General features: G+C 36.3%; 1 protein-coding gene across 1 annotated transcript in view; it reads right to left on the bottom strand.

Annotated features, from left to right (window-relative positions):
* Nucleotides 1-23182, bottom strand: part of LOC134652850 (protein yippee-like) — a 180924-nt gene that overhangs the window by 145951 nt on the left and 11791 nt on the right. The window lies entirely within an intron of this gene.

The raw sequence follows: 23182 nt of genomic DNA, 5'->3' as shown, positions 1-23182 counted from the left end.
TTGCGACACACAACTCATTTCCTGTCAAGACTTACCGAAAATTCTTTGAAAAATTCTTTTCGCGAGAGAAATGTCTGTTTTATCCGATATAATAAAGTTTTTTTTTAATAATAGGTACAATGACGGTGGCAAACACGAATACGGCCCGCCCGATGGTAAGCGGTAACTGTATTATTAAATTGTACAACGGGACTTAATCGCGTATCTAAGTTTTAAGATTTACCTCCGACGTTTCGAGGACGGCGTTGTCCCCGTGGTCTCGGAGAAGACTGGCTTAAGTTGATATCAGCATCTTCTAACCGCGCGAGTTTTTCGAACTACCCGCACTTGGTCTTGTTTATCCGCTTGAACGTTTTGCGGTTCCGTTGTACAATTTAATAATGTGTAAAAATCGTGAAAGTTTAAATCAGTGTTAGCGGTAACTGTAGTCCATGGATGCCTATGGCGTCAATAACAGTGATGTTTTTGTCGTACCTGTCACCGTGGTGAAATAGGGGCCAGATTACGCCGCGCCGCGTGGAACGTGAGGTGCATTGGGGTAAATGCATACCATTCACTCAAGGAAAATAATCTCCCTTATAAGATCACTCGTGTGTCTGCCATTTTGTTAAAGCCAATTTTCACCGTAACTACTGGACTAGTTCAATTGAAATTTAGTACACATATGTCAAGTAAGGAAGTAGTAAGTCGGTGATCCGAAGATGAGTAACGTAAATAAATGAACTTTTAACTTTGCGGCGATTTTTGGTATCAGGTTTGGTATCTCACATATCAGATATAATACCTAACTATAAGTAGGTGAGCAAAAATGTACCATAACCTAACTCAGAATTGTATTACATAAATACATATACAAAAAATAGTTCAACGCCAAAAGATTAATGGAAAACCTATGTCCTATAATAGGTGAGTTGGTCTTAAACAAAAAATATGCAATAAAAATGTGTAACTGTGGAACCCATAGTGAATCCTACTCGTACATGATCGGTTTTTATATTATGTACCTATAAGATATTTTCTACTTTATACTTTATAAGTGTACCTACATAATATTTACTTATAAGCAGTTGTCACGTAAAATATTTGTAGATTTTTTTGGAAGTATGTGTCACATCATCATCATCTTCCTCGCGTTGTCCCGGCATTTTGACACGGCTCATGGGAGCCTGGGGTCCGCTTGGCAATTAATCCCATAAATTGGCGTGGGCACTAATTTTTATGAAAGCGACTGCCATCTGACCTTCCAACCCATAGGGGGTAAACTAGGCTCTTATTGGGATTAGTCCGGTTTTCTCACGATGTTTTCCTTCACCGAAAAGCAACTGGTAAATATCAAATGATATTTCGTACATAAGTTCCGAAAAACTCATTGGTACGAGCCGGAATTGCAATTCGCACGCTCTTACCGCTAGGCCTCCAGCGATTTTTTTGAAGTATGTATAGCACAAAAAAAATATTTAGAAATGTAACATTTAAGGTAGGTAATTAAAATACGGTATAAACATTATTGGAGAAGACTTGGAGGAAGTGTCATAGGGATCTACATTCGATGCGTGGAAAACAAGTTCTTTTGTCTAATTATAATCCATCGGCAATCACACGAGCGCATAAAACGAAAATCATTTTTTTTTCACTCCCTAAAACTCCCTTAACCTAATAACAGTAAAACAAAACATAAAATATAGAGGGTTACCAACCAGCCAAAGAATTATAAGTAGATATATGCACTTATCCCAACGCACCTCACGTTCTACTCTGCACGGGGTTCATTGCCGCTCCTACCGCCGTAAGTAACTATCAACACCTACATTATCAAGGCTACGATCGAAGATAATCGCTTCAGCACTGAAATAATACCGGTGGAATACCGGTATAATATTTTTTATTTTAATTGTATTAATTTAATAGTAAGTAGTGTAAGATATTAGGGGTACATTAGCCAACACTGTTTCCATATATTTTCAAATTTTATTTTGTCCGCCTTAATTAAATTTTGCACCCTGCCGGAACTTTATTTATTTAAATTCTCATTTAATTGATTTTGAGCCTTATGAAAAGTCGTATAGAGTAGTAAATAAAATTTTACATCTGACTTAATGACATCTGGTTTTATTCGGTTTAACTTTAGAAAACGCGTATCTCGACAAAGCCATAATGTAGAAAATTGTCAACAACCAAATGAATTATTAGAATTTAAATACGTCACGTGTGACATGAACAGACAAGGAAAGCAAGATTAAATGTATTGTTTCTCTTTCTTCTTTCAATGGAACGCTTTTCCTAAAAGGAGGCCACTAAACTCAAAACGCTATCTTAAAAAAAAACTTGATGGGTCAGTGACCTGTCCCAGTAAAGTGAGGTAGTGTGCGTGAAGTGCGCTTGTGTGTGAAATGGGGTAAATTGACAGAATCTGAAAATTTACCCACCTCTACCGTCACCTTAACACAATTTGGCATTCAGGATCACGACCCAAAATCACCTATTATGACATCTATTTCAGTTTAACGTTTTGTTTGTTTACCGCTTTGCTCACCTGGTAAAACTAGACCGGATCGAATATAGCTGTAGGCCGGGAATGTTTGATTTCCTAAACTAGGCCAGCTAATCCGCGCGCGGTTGCAACACTCTCTCCCGGGAAATCTTTCCTGGAGCGGTATTTTCATTTTAACATCTGTTTCAGCTTTAAGATGACTTAGGCTGCCTTTCCACTGAGAAAGAGATGAGCGGCGATGTGAGTAATAAACCAATAGAGTAGTTATAGATATAATACATATCACTTTTCCGCGGAATACACTTATTGTGATTTAAATTAGCGAAAGCATTGAAAGAAAAATAACTTAAAATTTGCCAAGTTGTTGAAATTCTGAATAGTATCATGAATCCTTCACGAAGAGCACGAAGTTACCTCACACAGGCGCAATTTTACTCATAAAATACTTCGCTACGAGCAATATTACTCAGATGCATCCTAATTTCATTTACGTGCCGTGCACGTGCCGTGCTATATACTCGTAATCTGTAGTGACGTTTAACAAAATCTAGTTTTCATATATGTAAAATGTAATGTACCTAGTATTTTATTCAGGCCCACAGTACCATCGCCCACTGTTAACTGACAGTTCGTAAACCTTATTACAAAAGGCATAAGGTCCACCGATGGACAGTTAAGAGTGTTGCTGTTTGCACATGATCTGCGACCACAGACAAGACTGAGCATAGTAGCTCTACCCCCTCTGCCACAAATATACGGTAGTTTTACTCCATCTTCGAGTCAAAGTGTCTTTGTGTGGCGCCCGTGACTTTGAACCACCAACCACGACACGGGACTCGCTCACCTCGTCCCCCGCACCCCAGTATTTTTGGCAGCATCGGTTTCTTGAAATAATTGCTCTAAACTCCGTCTAGAGGATTTCTAGTCTATGTCTGCAACATTGTAACTGCAATTTATCAAGTGCGCCGCATTATTGCTTGCATTGTTCGCTGCCACTATGTCGCTATAAAACACCACTTGACAGTAGGGTGGGTCGATTTTGTAAAAATAATATTTTTAATGCTGGGTACGTTTAAAAAGTTGCGTTTTGGTCTGTTTAGCATCAGAAAAATAATCAAAAAAAAAACCTATATAACTTTTAGCCCTCTACCATGGCTTCAATATTTCTAAATTATATATTTTTCGACGTTTTTATTTTTGTATCTAAAATGTGTCCGAAAGCTTTTTTATTTAATTTTATAGTTTATTCATTCATTGCGAGTATCGGAACGTACATTACAATGGTCTTTTTTTTAAATCATAGACAAAAGTAAGCTTTCTTGCGTCAAAACTGTCAACTCAATTTTCGCGCTACCCGCCAATTTGTTCATAAATTTGTCAAATAGTTGTTTTCATAACTCATTAATAGTTTTTAAGTAAAAATAAATAAAACCAAGTGAAAATCTTATTAAACATTTAGAAAACCCTATAATAATTCAACTTTATTCAAGTTTTGTTCATAAATATGAGTTCTAAGCAATCTACCGTCAAAACACGAAGTGAAGTTACTTGCCCTTTGTTTGGACCACCTTCAGATCTTAACGTGAAACTTTTACCGACGATATCAGACACTATTAAGTATATACTTATCGTAAGACACCGTATGCAAGATCTTAATTCCGGAAAACAACCGTCAATAACCCATGTTTTTGCTTGTGTGAGCTGCGACATCGAGAAGATCTGGGCTTCCGCTTCTATTCCTACTGTAAGTCCCAAGAGAATAAAGGAGTTGTTAAAAAAGTATTACGACGAATACTTAAAGGTAATACGGTACCCTAAAAGTAAAATAAACGACAACTATAGGGATAAGTTGACGAGCTTTAAAAACGGCTGTTTAACGCAACTTTTCGACATTGCAGCTTGCAAGTGCACGATTGTACTGAGGACCGATTATTGTTCCTGTGCTAAACAAAATAAAGTACCAGTCATCGAACAAAAATTTCTACTAGATCAACGATCTCACAGACAAATGATTATAGCTGGTGTAGACAAAATTCAGACTCAAAAAAATTGCTCAAAAATTGAAAGACAGCAAAAGTTGCAGAACCGTATGATGGATTTTTATAACTCTCAACCAGGTCTAAGCTCCAACCGAAAAATAGCACGTACTTCGCTTGCTTCACATACTGATTCGAATGCCATCATAGATACTCCATCTGTAATATCACTGCCGAAGACTGATACACCTTATAACACCCTAAGATTGCCAGAACTGGCGAAGACGTGTGATCGGTACGGAATTTCAAATCGATCCGGAGCTGCAATCGCAACTGCTGTGCTGCAAGACGTAGGACTTATATCTCACGACGACAAAAACTTAGTAGTGGATAAAAACAAACTATGGCGGGCTCGAAATAACGAAAGATGTAACTTGCAGGAGAATATGAGTCATGATCAATTGGAAGCGATTTATTTTGACGGCAGGAAGGACAAAACCTTGCTTATCGAAAATTCGAATGGTCGCTCCTATCGTAGACTTACTGTGGAAGAACATATATCGCTTATAAGTGAACCAGGCTCTTTATACTTAGGACACACGACACCACGAACAGGAACTGGCAAAGAAATTTGCAATTCAATCGTTGAATACTGTCAAAGCCACGAAATCGACTTAAATGAATTAAAATGTATAGGTTGTGATGGGACTGCCACGAATACTGGGTGGAAAGCAGGAGTTATTAGATTAACTGAGTTGAAGTTGCAAAAACCATTACAGTGGCTTGTATGCCAACTCCATGCCAATGAGTTGCCTTTACGACACTTATTTTGTCAGCTGGATGGAGGCACAAGTGGACCTAGAGAGTACTCGGGGCCCATAGGAAAAGCTCTAGAAACCTGTGATAAACTGCGTGTAAAAAAGTACGCAGCTATTACTAGTGGTATTACTGATATAGACCAAAATGTCCTAAAATCTTTAAGTACGGACCAAAAGTATTTGTACGAAATGTGTTGTGCTGTGTCGACGGGAACTTGTAGTGCAGAACTCGCAAATAGACAACCTGGAAAGATGGCTCATTCTCGTTGGCTTACCACAGCAAATCGTATATTACGATATTATATTGGATGTGAGAAACCGTCGAATAAATTGAAAATTCTAACAGAATACATTGTCAAAGTGTACGCACCGGTCTGGTTTGAAATAAAGAAAAAATCGTCGTGTATTTATGGAGCCCACCACGTATTTAATTTAATACGTTTAACTAGATCATTCGGTGACGATGTGAGGTCTATTATTGATCCAGTAATCCAGAGGAATGCTTTTTTTGCTCACCCTGAAAACATACTGGTGGCTATGATATCGGATGAGAGAAAATCTGTGAGAGAACTTGCTCTAAGAAAAATTTTACAAGCAAGACGACAGCCAATCACTGGTTCTGTCAGAGTGTTTAAATTGCCTCAGCTCAATTTTAATGCAACTGATTATATAGACATGATAATCTGGGCTGAGTGTCAAGTTACACCTCCGCCGATTATGAGCCATGTGTCTGAGGAGGATTTGCAGAAGATGATAGATGACGTCTCGCTAGCTCGAGATGTCGTTTTCTCTAAGTTTCCCTGTCACACGCAAGCAGTAGAACGGTGCATAAAACTTGTAACGGAAGCATCGATTACGGTGGCTTCAAAAAATGCACGGGATGGACTTATTCGGACCAAACTGAAATCCAGATCTGTAATGCCATCTTTTGACAATAAGGCACAATACAACTGCTAATTTAGTTAAAATTCAAGTTTTTCAACACTAAAACTTTCGACATTATGCATTTATTTTGTAACAAAAATGGCTTATTTATAAATAATTAGACTATGTTTTATACAATACATGTGGTTTTTATTATTTAGTACTACAAAAAAATATAAATAATCATACACGAAACTGACGTCGAATATTTCAATAATTTAAAACTTTGAGCAGCTGTAGAGGGCTAAATCATATAACGAATCAACATTTTTTTAACTGAATATAAGAGCTTAAACAAAATAGCAACTTTTTAGACCCCCCCAGGTACGATTTACGCAAAAAAATATCTTTTCATACAATATCGGCCCACCCTACTTGACAGGTCAATGGAAAGGTCGTTGGTACTGGAACAGTCGATTTCACCAGGCGAAAGGGAGAACATACAATGTAATCATACTTGTTTCCTGCAAGGGTTGACAGTTTGCGGATGCGGTCATGCGGTACATGGAGTGCATAATTGTTTTCACCACGCCAGCTCGGAAAGGCTTACTTTGCACTTCAAAAACCGATAGCAAAGTTGCATTTTATTCACATGTGAGGCAAAGTAATCAAATGCAAATTTTGAATTGTTTTCTTATGTTTGCTGGTAGAATTGACTTTTAAATGATGCTTTTGGATGATAAATATTTAATAACATTCATTTGGATTTGATTTGGTTTGATTTTGTTTGATATTTTACATTAAATATTTGCTTCGGTTTGGTGTGGTGAAAAATTTTGTGTTTCACTCGGGGGCAAATTTTCCCCCCTCCCTCCCTCGCAAAGCTCAAGATTCCATTTTTTGAACCACTCGCTACGCTCGTGGTTCAATTCTGGAATCTTTCTCTTGCTCGGGTATCAATATTAGCACGAGCTGTTAAACAATAACTTTGCCCCCTTGTAAAACAAATAACTATTTTTCCATTGTATTTTCACGGACACGTACGGGCGATTGTGCACTACAATGAATTTTACTGTCCGGCAGTCCGAGTTTTTTTCGGTCCGATATGGCATGAAAAAAACGGATGTTTGGCTTGTGCACTCGCAGGTGCGGCGCAGTGGCATGAAAAAAACGGATGATTGGCTCCGGTCCGGAAACGTCCGGTAAAATGTCGGACGGTAAAATTACGTCTAGTGCACAAGCTACTATATACATTTCATGGCGTGCCATATCGGACCGTAAAAACTCGGACTGCCGGACAGTAAAATTCATTGTAGTGCACAATCGCCCTACGAACGTGTCTTGCAATTTCAGTTAGTCTCCGTACAAATGTACTGAGGTTGACCGAAGTAGTATGACATATATGAATGTTTCCGGATAATACGATGGAAATTTATATGTCATATTTTCATAAAAATTTGACATTAATAATGACATGGACACACTTTTTAAATGCAAATGCCATGCAGAGTTAGCTTGTCTCGTGTGTCTTCTAATTCTAACTTCAAAATTTACCCATAATCGGTTAAATTACAAACCTAAAGACGCTGGAAAACTCAGGAATTGATGTGAAAATCGACTAAACACGATATACACGCCTCTATATGAATGGTTTTACTTCAAACAGCTATAACAAAGAAAGTCTATAGACTTTATTTGCTATAGCACCACCGCACCAAAAGCCTGATCGCAGATCGTATACCATTGTCGACCATTCGTTAGATTGGTGTACAAGTGATACCCTCACGAAGTCACAAATCCTAGTCCAATCCACGCACCAAATTATTGACCCATATTCATGTGACTCACTACTGTGACCTATACCTATGACCTGTATAGATCTGACATCGACATTTCAGCATGTTTGCGCTTAACCTCACCTTACGTAATACCGTAAGACTAGGGAGCTAGGAAAGCCGACACTGCACCGAGGCCAGCAGTAAATCCGAAGCACACCACTAAATTTAACAGACTGACTTACTTAGAGCTTCTGGGCACGGTGAGGGTGTTGCAGTTATATGACTGAATAAAAAACGCCTTGATTGGATGAAAGGTTATCCTGTTCAATATTATGTAAGACGGAGAATACATATACAGTGTGTGGCCTACAACACGGGCGAATAATTAAAACGTAGATTCTACTCCTCAAACAATAAAACTTTTGTTCAACAGCTTTTTGAAATTATGTAGTCTTAAAATTATCCCTTTTTCAAACAAACTAAATAATATTTTCAATGTACTTTAAATTCCGTCTAATTGACATTGCCCGTCAGTCTTGTCACCGTACAGGCATAATCAATTTCGTAATACATTGCGTGTTCGAATAAATTTTAAAGTGTTTTAAAATACAAACCACAAGTTATTTTTAAAAGTCGCTGAACAAACGTTGTCTAGTTTGAGGAGTACAATCTACGTTTTAATTTTTCGCCCGTGTTGTAGGCCACACACTGTATACTCTCATAATACTAATGTCAAAATTGTCATATAAAGAAACCTACCGACTGCGCCAGTTATGTACAGTAAGCTGCCGAGATAACTGATCCCCCTGCATAGAAACTTGTTTGTAGGGAGAGTCAGTTATTTCTGCAGCTTACAGTACACGAAGGTACAGTGAGAATTAATTAGAAGCGGATGAAACAACCCGCCAAAAGTATCTGCTACTCGGAATACTTTTCCAAATAGGGATATAAGTATGTAGGTACTTATATGAACAGTTCACGGTCAAAATTATGTGTTAACCTTTTAACCGCCAGCAATTTTTGATCGAGCGTGCTCGTATCGCCACCGACAGTAATTGTACCACGCAGAGTAAGGTTGGCATAGTTACGGGAGTTATAAATGTGCTGTAAAAACCAAATCAGATCTTTGTCTTATTTATCAGACTGTGGCGAAATGAGCTGGATATGTAATGTAATGTCTTATATATCAGACTCTGGCGGTTAAAGGGTTAATAGGTATCTTTCAAAAATATTGGAAAATGTTATTTTCATGGCCATTTCCTCGGAGTAATAATCCAATATGGAGTGGTGACACGCACTAATTTCTATGTGAAAAATTCTGCCGTTTTCGGCGCGGGGGGCGAGGAACGCACACAAATAATGTAAACACTAATGCATTTTTTGCATGCGTCGCTACACACGCACACGACAAAATTATCAAACACTAGCATAAACTATATTCACACAAATACAAGAACAAACACAGACAACCCTGTCCGTGAACGACATGATGTCAGTTTTAAGTAAACGTAGAAGTGCGAGGGACTTGTCGATAATATTGTCGATATTTTATTGACTGAATTATAACCGTCTGCTTTAGTCAATTATTACCATCAAAAACATTACCTACGTGTAAGGTGCAAGTCTCGCAACGCTTCTACTACAAAAAAGTTTTGAGATGTAATGCTAATGTGAAACCAAGTCGGTTATTTTAATCAGTGCCAGGGGGTGTTAAAACCGTATCAATAAGATATCTTTAATTTGTAATACGTATAATGACTTGGCCATCGCACGGCTGCATAATGACAAAAGGATCATCGTCACCTATTAAAAATAATTCTAATTGAACATAACGCTAGCGCTAATTGCAGTTTGAGCATTACACGTATTTACGAACTAGTACGGTACGAGTAAAGCATTATGCGTACTCGCATCGTAGTGTACCTTTACTTTACCTACTATTTGTAGGAACTGCAACAGTAACTCTGTAATAGCATATATTTATATGGAACTACAAACTTACTTATGCACTTCTTAGATCTTTAAAACGTGACTGATCTTGCAATATTTTTAGGTTTTGGATGGCTTGATAAGCTGAAAACTACTTATGTTTAAAATTTATTGCATCTTTTGGAAATCTAAAAAAATAAATCAAAATAACAATATATTTCACTGATTTAAACTTTCACGATTTTTACACATTATTATACGGACAACGCCGTCCTCGAAACGTCGGAGGTAAATCTTAAAACTTAGATACGCGATTAAGTCCCGTTGCGTTGTATAATTTAATAACAATATATTTGTAATGTTCATATAGATTTTATCGATATTGGTTTTTATGGTGTCCCATCACTAACTATGGTAGAGTGATACCAGAGTAATAAATTAAAAGTGCCTATTTATGGAAAATGACGACAGTAAATACCTTAAAATAAATAAAATACAATACAAATATTGGACATGTCAAATAAAAAATATACGATAGAAACTAAGAGAAAAATTAATTTTCAAACAGTAGTAGGGTAGGTGCGTTAGTAAGACAATATATCTATCTACATATAAAATGTATTTGGCAAGTAGTAAATTAAATATCAAATATGTTATTTGCTAATCTGTCATGTGGACGAAAACTAGAGCATGGACGGAAACTAGCACAATGACCCTATATCGGTAATATCACGTTATTTATGATTTATATTATTTATTTGATTGAATGGATTATGTTGATATAAAAATAAGGTGTTATAGGAAAATAATGTGTTATATAAATTATATAATAATAAGCAACGCAAATTAGAAGTTAGGTATACCTAGCGGCCTAGCCAAGGTGACAATCGTTATCGCTTCGCCATCGAATCGCTTTGTGTCTCTCTATCACTCTTCCATATAAGTGTGACAGTGACAGTTGCGTTTCGATCGCTACGGAGCGTAAGCGATTGGCGTGTTGGCTACGCGGCCTAATGAATATTTAGAAAGTCTTCTTTAAATATTACCCTAAATTAGATCTAGTACCATGAAGTGGTATCACTTTCAGATTGACAATGTTTTTTAGTTTTTTGCTAAATTAGTGCACTATTTGATAATATTTACATGTAATAGTACTTACATATGAAAAGAAACGTGTCCTTTAAGTACGCTAGATGTTTCCGATCGGTTTTTACAGGAGAAAACGCTACAATTCGGCATTTTCTGCTCCTAGCATTCCGCTTAGACTGACGTTTGCTGAATGGCGTATGACGTATGGCAACTAGTTTTATATAACCTCCTTGACCGGCGGCCGCCGACTTTTGGCAGAGGGGAACGCCTGTTAATGGCGGTTCCTGTTGGTTTATTATTCCGAGGCCATTTCAATGTGAGCGGTTCGGCACACGGTTGAAATACTGTAGTATTTTAATTGTAAAACGAATCCGAAGTTTCGTACGAACTGTCTGCATTACTTTCTTGCTATGAAAATAGAAGGAAAGAGTACAGCCTCTGGACTCAGTGTTAAATATCTTAGGTGTTATTTCACAGACTTAAGTTTCGAGGGCGTAATCTTCAGTGAAACATTGGTTTTGTTAGTTTAGTGCCTTGGTGAAAACTAGTTTTCATTATTTTGTACATATATACATGACATACACACATACAGCCTCATTTTTCTCAGGTTTTTCAATACATAATTTGAACTGTCCCGTCTCGATTGCAAATTAGAGAATAAATATCTTAGTCGCCCATTAACAATAACAATAATTTGATATTCTGGGCTATAACCGCAAAAATCGAAATTCGCAAATTGCGCAAAATTCGCAAATTTTCTCTGTCACTCTAATTACGCCTTCATTGGAGTAAAAGAGAAAGATCCCCGCAATTTGCGAATTTCGGTTTTCGCGGTAGCCCCTCTGGATCGTAACTTGAAGTAAAAAAATTGCGGTGTATCTAACTCTATAAGTGTTTTTGTGGGCGAAAACATACTTCGAGTAATGTTAATATCAAATAGATATTAGTGTGGCTACCACCAGTTTGGCACTGACATAAACACCATCGAGAACGTAATTTACTTTCTATGCATCTCGCTCGTACTCGCATATTAGTGCGAACGAGATGTATAGAATGTAAATTACGTTCTCGATAGCGTATATGTCAGTTTTGACACTGTCAGTGACTCATGGTATGGGCTTAGTTTTCTAATGAGTGTGAGTTTTATTTGAATTAGTAAATTAGTTTATAGAGGATTCTATTAACCTTGATACTGTTGCTGAAGGACTATTTAGGTCCTGTAAACATGTCAATCAGAGTAATAAAGTCAAGGTTAATTAAAACTTTGCAAGTTGCTTAATTGCTTATGTTACTAACAACCCACTATGAAATGGGTACGGGGCCCTTTTTAGTAGCTTACTACTTGTACTTTAGTAATACTTTTACGAAGTGTGTGATGTATGTGAACAGCCGTGATGGATTTTTACCTGAAAATAAGAAATATATTTATATTATTTATTTGGTAAGCATGATTGGAAATAAAACAAAAATAAAGCAGTTTCTGAATTTAACACTATTACGGCAGATATCGCTAGGCGTCCTCCTATACGGCGTATAATGATGGAAATATTCACTTTCAATGGGTAAATCTCGGTAGCTCAGTTAGTATCGTCGTCGCGAGATCGTGTTTTGTTTGAGACAGTGAACATTTCCATTTTCCTTTATTTCAAAACAAAGCTACAACGTAAGAAAAAGGATCTCTTTATCAAAGTTTCACGCATCGTAAGCACGCCTATTAAACATTCCCGGGTTTTACGGGGCAATACAGAACGGGACCGGGAGTTTCACGGCCTAGTGAAGGGTTCGGTGTTGATGCGGGTTACATTTTTAACTAAAGGTGCGAAAAAGAATACTTACCTTTCTTTTTACTACACTTGCAAATAAAACAAATCCAGACATCAATATTGCGTTTCACATTACTTGTCTATAAAAACCGACTTCTCTAACTACTAGCCTGGACCCACTTAACGGCGCTTATACTTTATTTGGTAATAGGTATAGGTACATTTTATGGTAATCATAGTGGTTTATTTAGTTTAGGTATGATAGTGGTTTTCGGGGTCAAGGTCTGGGTCCGTGTCCGGATCCGAGTCCGGGTCCGAGTCCAAGTACGGGTCCGAGTCCGGAGTGCGGGGCCCAGTCCAAGTCAAAATCGAAATTCAAAATCACAAAACGTGTACTATGCGTCGTTGAAGAGTTCTGTTCTGATCATCATCAGCAGTTCCACTTCATCAAATGCCACAGTTTGTAATGTAAATGCTTGATATTCTGATGAAAATATATAAACTTCTATATGTATGCCTTTAAGATTTTAGGAGTTCCCTCTATTCCTCACGGATCCCATGTTCAGGACTTGAGATTGACATAAATGTGCCTAAAAACCTAACTTGCTTAACAAACATAACGAAAAGGACAAATCGTAAAATGCGAGCTATGCGTCGTTGAAGAGTTCCGTTCTGATCATCATCAGCAGTTCCACTTCATCAAATGTCACTTTTTTGAATGTATATGCTTGATTTGTTGATATAAACACAAAAATCACTATATGTATGCCTTTAAGATTTGAGGAGTTCTCTCGATTCCTCATGGATCCCATCATCAGAACTGGGTTTTGACAAAAACGGGACCAATCTGTATGCATATACATACAATCACAAAAAAAATTTTCAAAATCCGTCCAGTAATGACGGAGATATGGAGTAACAAACATAAAAAAAAAAATAAAAAAAAATAAAAAAAAACATACAACCGAATTGATAACCTCCTCCTTTTTAACCGACTTCCAAATCTAAAAGGAGGAGGTTATCAATTCGGTTGTATGTTTTTTTTTATTTTTTTTATTTATTTTTTTATTTTTTTTGTTTGTTACTCCATATCTCCGTCATTACTGGACCGATTTTGAAAGTTCTCTGATGATGACCAGAACGAAACTCTTTAACGACGCATAGCTCGCGTTTGGCGATTTTTTCTTTTCGTTATGTTTGTTAAGCAAGTTAGGTTTTTAAGCCATATTTATGTCAAGCTCAAGTTCTGAACATGGGATCCATGAGAAATCGAGGGAACTCCTCAAATCTTAAAGGCATACATATAGTGATTGTTGTGTTTTAATCAACAAATCAAGCATATACATTTAAAAAGTAACATTTGAGGAAGTGTAACTGCTGATGATGACCAGAACGAAACTCTTTAACGACGCATAGCTCGCGTTTGGCGATTTTTTCTTTTCGTTATGTTTGTTAAGCAAGTTAGGTTTTTAAGCCATATTTATGTCAAGCTCAAGTTCTGAACATGGGATCCATGAGAAATCGAGGGAACTCCTCAAATCTTAAAGGCACACGTATAGAATTTTCTGTATTTTCATCATAAAATAAAGCATTAACATTAAAAACTGTCGCATTTGATGAACTGGAACTGCTGATGATGATCAGAACAGAACTCTTCAACGACGCATAGTACATGTTTGGTGATTTTGAATTTCGACTTTGACTTGGACTGGGACCCGGACTCGGATCCAGATCCGGACTCGTACCCGGATCCGGTTCGGACCCGGACCCGGACCAGGACTCGGATTCGGACTCGGACCTGGACTAGACCCGGACTCGGACCCGGACTCGGACACAGACCCGGACCTTGACCCGGAAAACCACTATGATACCTAAACTAAATAAACCACTATGATTACCTACCATAAAATGTAGGTATAAAGTATGATGAGGCCAAACCCCTTCCGCTCAAACCCCCGTACACCGCACCGCATGCGCCGTTAAGTGGGTTAGGTTAGGTTTGAACTGCTATCCTCACAGAACCGAACAAAAGTGGGTTAGGTTAGGTTAGAACTGCGAGCCTTACAGAAACGAAATGCTTCCTTTTCTACATAGCGCACCATCTACAATAATCTTTCACCGGGCCGCATAGAAGTCGTTTTTTTTTTTTTTTAAATTATAGATTTGGAAGTCGGTTAAAAATCAATCTAGTCATCGATTTTGACATTTCCTGCAGCAGCAATAACGTTGATGCAGTCTAAATCCTAATGTAGGTAACCTTTTACAGTCCCCACATCTGCCATGTTGGCGACGGACCTACCAACCTGTGCTGCGCGCGTGCTGGCAGGCTGCTGGCTGGCCGGTAAGGATGCCGCTGCCAGCGCGCGTCTTTTGTTTATATGTGGGTAAGTACAGGTTTTTCTCGTACCAGAGTGCTGTCAACGAGCGACAAGTGCTTAGTTTGGACATCTTTTTATGTGTAAATAGCTCGTTATTTAGTAAACACTCTCTGTTTTTCCGTATCTTGTGTACATAATTGTATTATATACTGTATATTTAGCCAAAGATTTACGTGCTTTTCATTCAGTGTAGCGTACATCCACAAATAACTAGCCACATCGTCCTGCTTCAATGAACATTAGGAACTACGAGTAAAACGGACTTTGAAATTATATTAGGAAACGCGCCCATTTACTCGATCGTAAAAATGTTCACTTCCAAACTGTAATCAGTTGTAATTAATCAATCAATTTAATTATAGACATTCGTAATTTAAATCTTAATAGAAAAACTGAATGGATTCGAGGTTAGATAAAGGACGTTTAATAAATTAAACTACGATTTCTATGCTGATATTAAAAATAATAATCGAAATTTTAGTTATAGGGAATTGTCAAACAATATTTTATGAAATAGATAACTAGTCACACCATTGGTTATGTTAGTTAATCTGTTTATTATTTAAAGTCTCACTAAAAACTTACAAGGTAATAAAAAAATCATGACATGAAAAGCACACATTTGCTTGTCTAACCAATAGTCATATTTTTGGGGGCACCATAATTATACTCGTACATGTTACATTATATTTATTATTTTACTACGAAAATACATTTTTCCGAGGCTAGTTCTTTTCAATAAAGATATCTTCGCAAAAAATGTTTAATGAATAATAAGTGCACTAGAATGTTCCGGTAATGATATCAAACTTCAATTTAAATATTAGCTCCTTAGCCGAGCTAAACGCACTTAGCGGTTAGCGGTACCTGCTTAAACTTACTGAGCATGTCATGCTAAAATATGAGTTTATTAATCTTTATGATGTCATTACAAGTTTTTGAACACTTTGAAGCGAGACGAGCATGCCTCTTAGCAGTAGCTAATACCTACACTCAAGAATTAGGAAAATGGGACTATTTGTATGTAAATGTTCTTACAAGCTGACCGGTTTATATGGCTCTCGAGTGTAGTAGGATGTACGGTTTTGGGCATTTCTCAGGAGGGCCATTTTTACGTGTCCGGGGCAAAAAGTTATTGAATTTACTATTTAATAAATCTGAATTAATTCAGGCATGATCTTCAGCATATATTCTGTCTGGAACACTATCAAACTAATTATTTGTTATTTATATAATACATGAAAAAAATATCCAAATGCGAAAAATGATGTTCGGTGGGCGTGTCCCGCGCCCAGATTTTTTGAAACAAAAAATTATTACTCAAGATGGGGAATTATATCGAAGTTATTATGGGTCAATTTCTGAACACGATTTTTTTTCTGTCCGTGATGAAAATCGCGGGTTAGCATCAGATAATACTTACCATTTTTTTTTACATAAAGAAGTCACACTTTCACACCGAGTTCCATATGAATTCACTGATTAGTTGGTTTTTAGAGTACACATAAAAATACCTAAAGGCTCAAATTACTACTCCCGTGCCCTGTCCGGAATCTACTTTTGAGCATAATGAAAAATCCTACGAAAAATTCTACATTAGTATCACTAATTTAGTGTCAAATACTTAAACTAGATGATATTTACTATCACTGAGCACATATACTATTAACTTCATTGTGGTAAATAACTTGTGATCGATGTTTAAATTTTGTCCGAGCGCGCGAGTAAAATTTCGTCGGCAAAACTCAAAGGGCTCTGACAGCCGACGTTTGTATTTGAACCGCCTCGTGTCCCGCCTCACCTGTACTGGCAGTATTCGGCTGTCTCTCAAAGCAAGCGGATGTAAGTCAAGCCGCGGCGTGTTCGAGCAAATAGCGTAAGTATTTCGGAATCCGGGTGGGCGACAATATTTTTCTAATTTCGATGCCCCTTATAAATTTTATTTTCCACATAGCTTTTCAATGACAATTGTCATATTTAGGAGCCCTTTATGTATCTTTATGTAAGCGATAACATAACAGTTTGGTCAAACACGATTTAAATTTTTGGCGAATTTTTTTATTACGAATTCTAATTTCCGTGCCCTAATTCCCATAGCAAATTTACCTAAAACAGCTGATTAAGTGGCACGGGAATTAGAAAGTATTACATATATTGTCAACAAATCTTTTATTCCGGCACTGTAAGTTAATTGGCAATGTTTACGTCATATTATTATTACATATATATATTGGCATTGAATATATATTATATGTAATAATAATACGACGTATATCTCGAAATCTTAAAGAATGCACAAAAATCTGTGAATAGTTTTTTAGTATAAGTACTATAGTACATACAGGATGGACCCGAATAACCCGGGCAATTTTAATACGTAAGGTAAGGTGGGGTAAGACGACACCGGGGTAAGACTATCACTTGTATGGAATCCTTCTACTGTTAGTCTTACCCCACCTTACCTTATTCATTGATCATATTATAACATTAAAATATTATATAAACATAAAACTATTTCTGGAATTATTACATATTATAATACCTGTACCTAAGGTTACATGAAACAAAATGAATCACATTTGCAATGTTTTGTTTTTGTAAATTTGACAGCTGACAGCGTATGCCGTATAAAGTTTAAATATCTGGGAGACCGAGCTTTGCTTGGAAAACATATACCTACCTACCTAAAAACTCAAAAATGCGCGTTTTTCCAGAGATAACACCTACCTAGATCGATTTTTCACTCCAGAAAACCCTCATATATGATCAAATTTCATCGAAATCGTTAGAGCCGTTTCCGAGATCCCCGAAATATATACAAGAATTGCTCGTTTAATAGATTAGTTGTTATAAATTAAACCGTAATACTATTAGATACCTTATTAGGGTTCCGTAGCCAAATGGCAAAAAACGGAACCCTTATGGATTCGTCATGTCTGTCTGTCTGTGATAGTCTTACCCCGGTGATAGTCTTACCCCACCTTACCTCATATGTGGTTAAACAATTTTTTGTGTTATGAATTTATGAAGGCAGCATATTCGATTTCTTCAGATTAACTTACACAATAACTTCTTCTCTCTGTGCCCCTATCTTAGTATCATTTCCTATACGGCCATATACCAGATCATACACCTTGTACCTATCTACATGCAGATACATAATGACACTTTTTAATGAATAGTTTTGTATGTAAGGCGGACATGTTTACGCTACTACTCAAAGTATTGTTTTGAAATATGTATATTTTACTAAGAAAGAGAGATTAGTTGCCATTAAAATCAAGGAAACGATTAGTCAAATACGTAGTTTTTAGTGTATCATACTTTCGTAGATTTGTCGTCCGAAACTAAAATTAAAGAAGATATTATGTTCGATGCCGCTTCAGTATGGTTGAAGTATATTATTGTAGATTAAAATATACATAAATAATAGTTTTAACTACCAAAATAAGCTAAGAAAACAATTCCTGTGCCATGTTCTAATTTCCGTGCTAGTAAAATCTAATTCCCATGGACACACTAATTCCCGTGCCCTGACCAAAATTTTAAATTGAAATAACTTTTATAGTTTTATGAATTTTTTTACCCCATAAGAAAATTAATGTTTATTATATTTTTTATCAAATTATCAGCATATTTTTTTTTGTGTAATGTTGGTATTTCAAAATTCCATGGAAATTAGACAAAAATGCTCGTTTGGTGAAATTGACCCTTATCGGTATTCACGCATAAGGTATTAGTTAACTGATGATATTCTATAAATCAAAATAATGTGTTAGCTCAACACATTGAATAAAACCAAATTTACGATGTGTCCCGGGCTACTGACTGATTGCGGTGTAATTTACAAACCATGTCGGTACACTTACAAAGTTGTAGACCAGGAACTGAGTGGCTCAAACAAAGTATGCTTTAGTTGTGCCTTAACCGTTGAATAAAGTAGAGGTGCAGTCACAGTATACTAAGGTAGTTTTTTAAATGTTTCTCTGTCATTCGGTGGGTTTGGTTCTATGTTTTTTTGAGATCGGTGGTGCAATTTTCTCCCACAGTTTTAGTGTCTTTATCGTTACGCAAGTGATTAAGAAATCCTCGAAAGTACGTAAACCCATCATTATTACATCTCCTCTGTATCATTCATACTATTTCTGTAATTGCTAAAAAGCGATTAATTTTGACATCACTGGTGTTGATTTCCTTGGTTTCAGTGGATTTTTTGACCACCGATATCAAGAAAGTGATCACCGAATTCAAATCCTGCTTTGTAAACTAGTTTGTTGTACTTTATTTTCCAACTTATCACACCTAAAAAGTACAAGATATGTTTTATAAACGTAAAACTATGTACTTAAATTAAATCATAGTATAGGTAAACAAAATCACTAGTTTACAATGAGTAGTTTTTTTTTTCACAAGACGTATGTTGAAAATCGTAGACCCAATGTCTCTTTCTCTCTATCCGCTGTTGTCTTAATTTCTCTTCAAACCAATGGAGTATATTATGTGAATTTGTCCTCTGTATCACTTGTGGCCCTCCTACACCACGATACCTTGAACTTGAGCCAATTTAAATAAATGTAGTTAATTAGATCCCACTTCGTTTAAAATAACTTGTGTATACTATGCAAGGTGCACCCACAAAACAAGGGATTAAAAATAAAGTCGCCTTCGAATGTCGAGATCGCTTCAAAGGCACTGAACGTAGGTAGGTACTGATCAATATTTCTAAAGCATAGCCATGAACACAAATTCAACATAGCCAATGTTTTAACAATCCTCAATGTCTGATTCATTTATGTCTAAATATCGGAGTTACAATTTAGCTCAAGTGTTTGACGGTGCAGGAGATCATAATGAATAGGTGATTAGATCTTTAAGCATTAGTCAACAACTTTAAATAGTTTTAAATTGAGGGAATACACGCTTTAAAACTCTGTCATTCAAAAATACTACATATTTTTAAGTCTAGCAAAATACTTGTTTTCCGTATTGTTTACATTGTTTTATAAGTGCATTAAAAATTTTTGAGCATTGAACACCACTCAAAAGTATCTTGTTTATCGGGTGTAGGTAACATAAGTTTCTTTTTGATGAGTGTGCCGTTGGATTGTGTGAAACAAACATTTTCTTTTTCATGGCACTTAAGTATGTGCGAATTTGTGGTCGACATGTCTAAAACTCGTTTCGGGACCATACGTACTTCGCCCTATTGTATGAGGATAGTCAATTAGTGTGGGATATCTTCTAGAGATGTTGTTTCATAAGCCGCAACTTGGTTATTTTAAAAACTCGAGTAAACAAAGGTACTATCTATTAAATTTATGTAAGCTATGCGATATCATTAGCCTCGCTACATTTTTTTTTATACCACATAGGTGGCAAACAAGCATACGGGCCGCCTGATGGTAAGCAGTCACCGTAGCCTATGGACGCCTGCAACTCCAGAGGTGTTACATGCGCGTTGCCGACCTTTTTTTAAAAACCTGTACACTCCTTTTTTGAAGAACCCCATACATCACTTATCATCAAATAATAATGAAAAATATGAATAGATTATAATATAATTTAGATATAATATTGAAGTGTGATTTCTGTGTAAGCGTTTTTGAATTCGGTGAGGCAAATTGATTTCAGTGCCTGCACATGATTTCGGTGTTTTTTAAATCTCAAATATCAAAAAAACTATAAGGTTCTAATGGAGGCCTCCACTACCAATATTTTTTATATTAAGGCTAGATCTTAGGAAATGAAGTCGTGTATCAAATAAGTAAAAAATAAAATTCGGCACCGAAGTCAGGCACCGAACGTCATCTCTGAGAATCGCCCTTTTAAAGTAAGTTTTTGTGAATTTAATTACGTCCGGTAACATAAGCCACTGTTATTTTAAGTAAGTACATTTTTGTCTTATTACTTTCTAGCGACCCGCCCCGGCTTCGCACGGGTTAACAAATTATACATAAACCTTCCTCTTGAATCACTCTATCTATTAAAAAAAAACGCATCAAAATCCGGGCCGTTACGTAGTTTTAAAGATCTAAGCATACAGACAGACAGACAGACAGACAGGGAAGCGACTTTGTTTTATACTATGTGGTGATGATAAAAAATGTTAAATAATAAATTAATTATACGCTGTTTTCTTCCGTAATTACAGTATTTACAGTGATAACTATAAAATTTATTACTAGGTACTAAACCTCATTTAATAATAGTAGTTTATGCAACAGTGATATAATAAGGGTTCTTAAAATTCAAGGGTCGAAGTTACAAAACGAGACGTAGTCGAGTTTTGTAAAAAAAGACCCGAGAATTTTAAGAACCAATTATGAGCTGTTGCATACATTACTTTTTCTATGACAGCTGCAGCAAAAAAAAAAAAAAAGAGTTATTATTAAAAAAAAAGAGTTATTATTAAAAAAAAAGAGTTATTATTAAAAAAAAAGAGTTATTATTTAAAAAAAATTGAGTTATTATTTAAAAAAAAAAGAGTTATTATTGTAAATGAAAACATACCTCTTTCAATCAAGATGATCGGAACTTGTATCTTTAAAAAAAATAAAGCAGTTGTATTATACTCATAAGATGACTGCTAGCAGTCATCTTATGAGCCTATAGACAAATCATTCAAATGACATTGCTTTAGATATCACTGTCAGTCATTTAATTGACACATTTTAGTGCTGGAGTAGAAAAATGAAATATATTAATTGCATTGACATATAAATGCTCGCTATTTTACATAAAGTCCATTCCACTCTCCGTAAATTATTAATTATAATTATTAATGCACTTTACTATGCACATACATAATGCAATAATACGTACTTACTTATTAATATTCATAATATATATTCCAGTGTTTCCTAACCTGGGGGTAACCCCGTGGGGGTAAAACTGTTATTTTACGGGGGTAATAAGCTAACCTAATATAACAATACAACAAACGTACACGTTTTATTTTTTATTACCATGGGAGGAGGGGTAAAATCAGGTTCCCTATCGTTCTATGACCTATGATAAAGGCACGATAAAGGTTATTGTGAAATTAAACCGTCATAATAAAAGTAATTCATTCAGTAGGTAGCTTATCTTCCATCATATAAAACAGGGAAAATGACGGAAGGCATAGCGCGCACTTTCTTATTTCATTAATCATTATTTGCCTCACCTCTAATACAGTCAGCAGCAGAAGTAAGCGGGCGAGGTGTTCAAAATTACCTGACACCTTAGTCGCGTCAAGATCATTTTGAACACCTCGCCCGCTTAGCAACTTCTGCTGTTGACTGTACATTGCTGGAATATGCGAGAGTGATAAAGATTTTCGCGGGAGGACCATACTAGATATATACTTGGTCAACCAGATCTTGACAGTAGAAAAAGCCGGCAAATTTGAAAAATGTAGGCGCGTAGGGATATCGTCCCATAGAAAATTTGAATTTCGCGCCTTTTTTTACTGACAAGATTTGGTTGACCAGCTATAGTTTGTCAAAAGACTGTCTCATTTTAAACATAGACAGAGAATCATACTATCTTTGTCTTACACTAGTACTAGCACCCAAAAGAAAAGGATCAGTATCGTTTTCCTGGTTCTGACTGACAAATTGGTTTGACCTTTATATTTACAGATATGTCTGGTGGAGAAATCTGTCAATTTATGGAGGACATCCATCCGGAGGATCTGTCCACACTGAAGACAAAGAGGGACTAAAGCGAGCGATCATGAGTTATAGGTACTTAAGTACATTTGTAATTTCGAGCGACAAGTCAAACAAAACTTATCCTCCTAAGGCCCAGCCTAACAAATGAAACATCCAAAATTTGCCACTGGAATTTGAACCTAAACTGTAGGAAATAGAGTTAATTTTGCGTTGTTTGAAAATTTAACGAAACAAAGCAAAAGCGACTCTGTTCCAATTGAACATGGTTGATCGAAGTGTAGCGAAGGTCTACGGTTTGACTCGGGCATTTTGCTTTTGTATGTCCGGATGTTCTCCTCTACAGGTCGCAATTCTTAACCGATTTTCGTGAAATTTTGTGACCGAATTCTATGACTAAATAATTTTTTTTTGACGATCCGGTTTTTGGAATTTTTAAAATAG

The sequence above is a fragment of the Cydia amplana genome, chromosome 12 (genome assembly GCF_948474715.1).
Source record: "Cydia amplana chromosome 12, ilCydAmpl1.1, whole genome shotgun sequence".
Taxonomy (NCBI): Eukaryota; Metazoa; Arthropoda; class Insecta; order Lepidoptera; family Tortricidae; genus Cydia; species Cydia amplana.
This window is presented reverse-complemented; position numbering and strand designations above follow the sequence as displayed.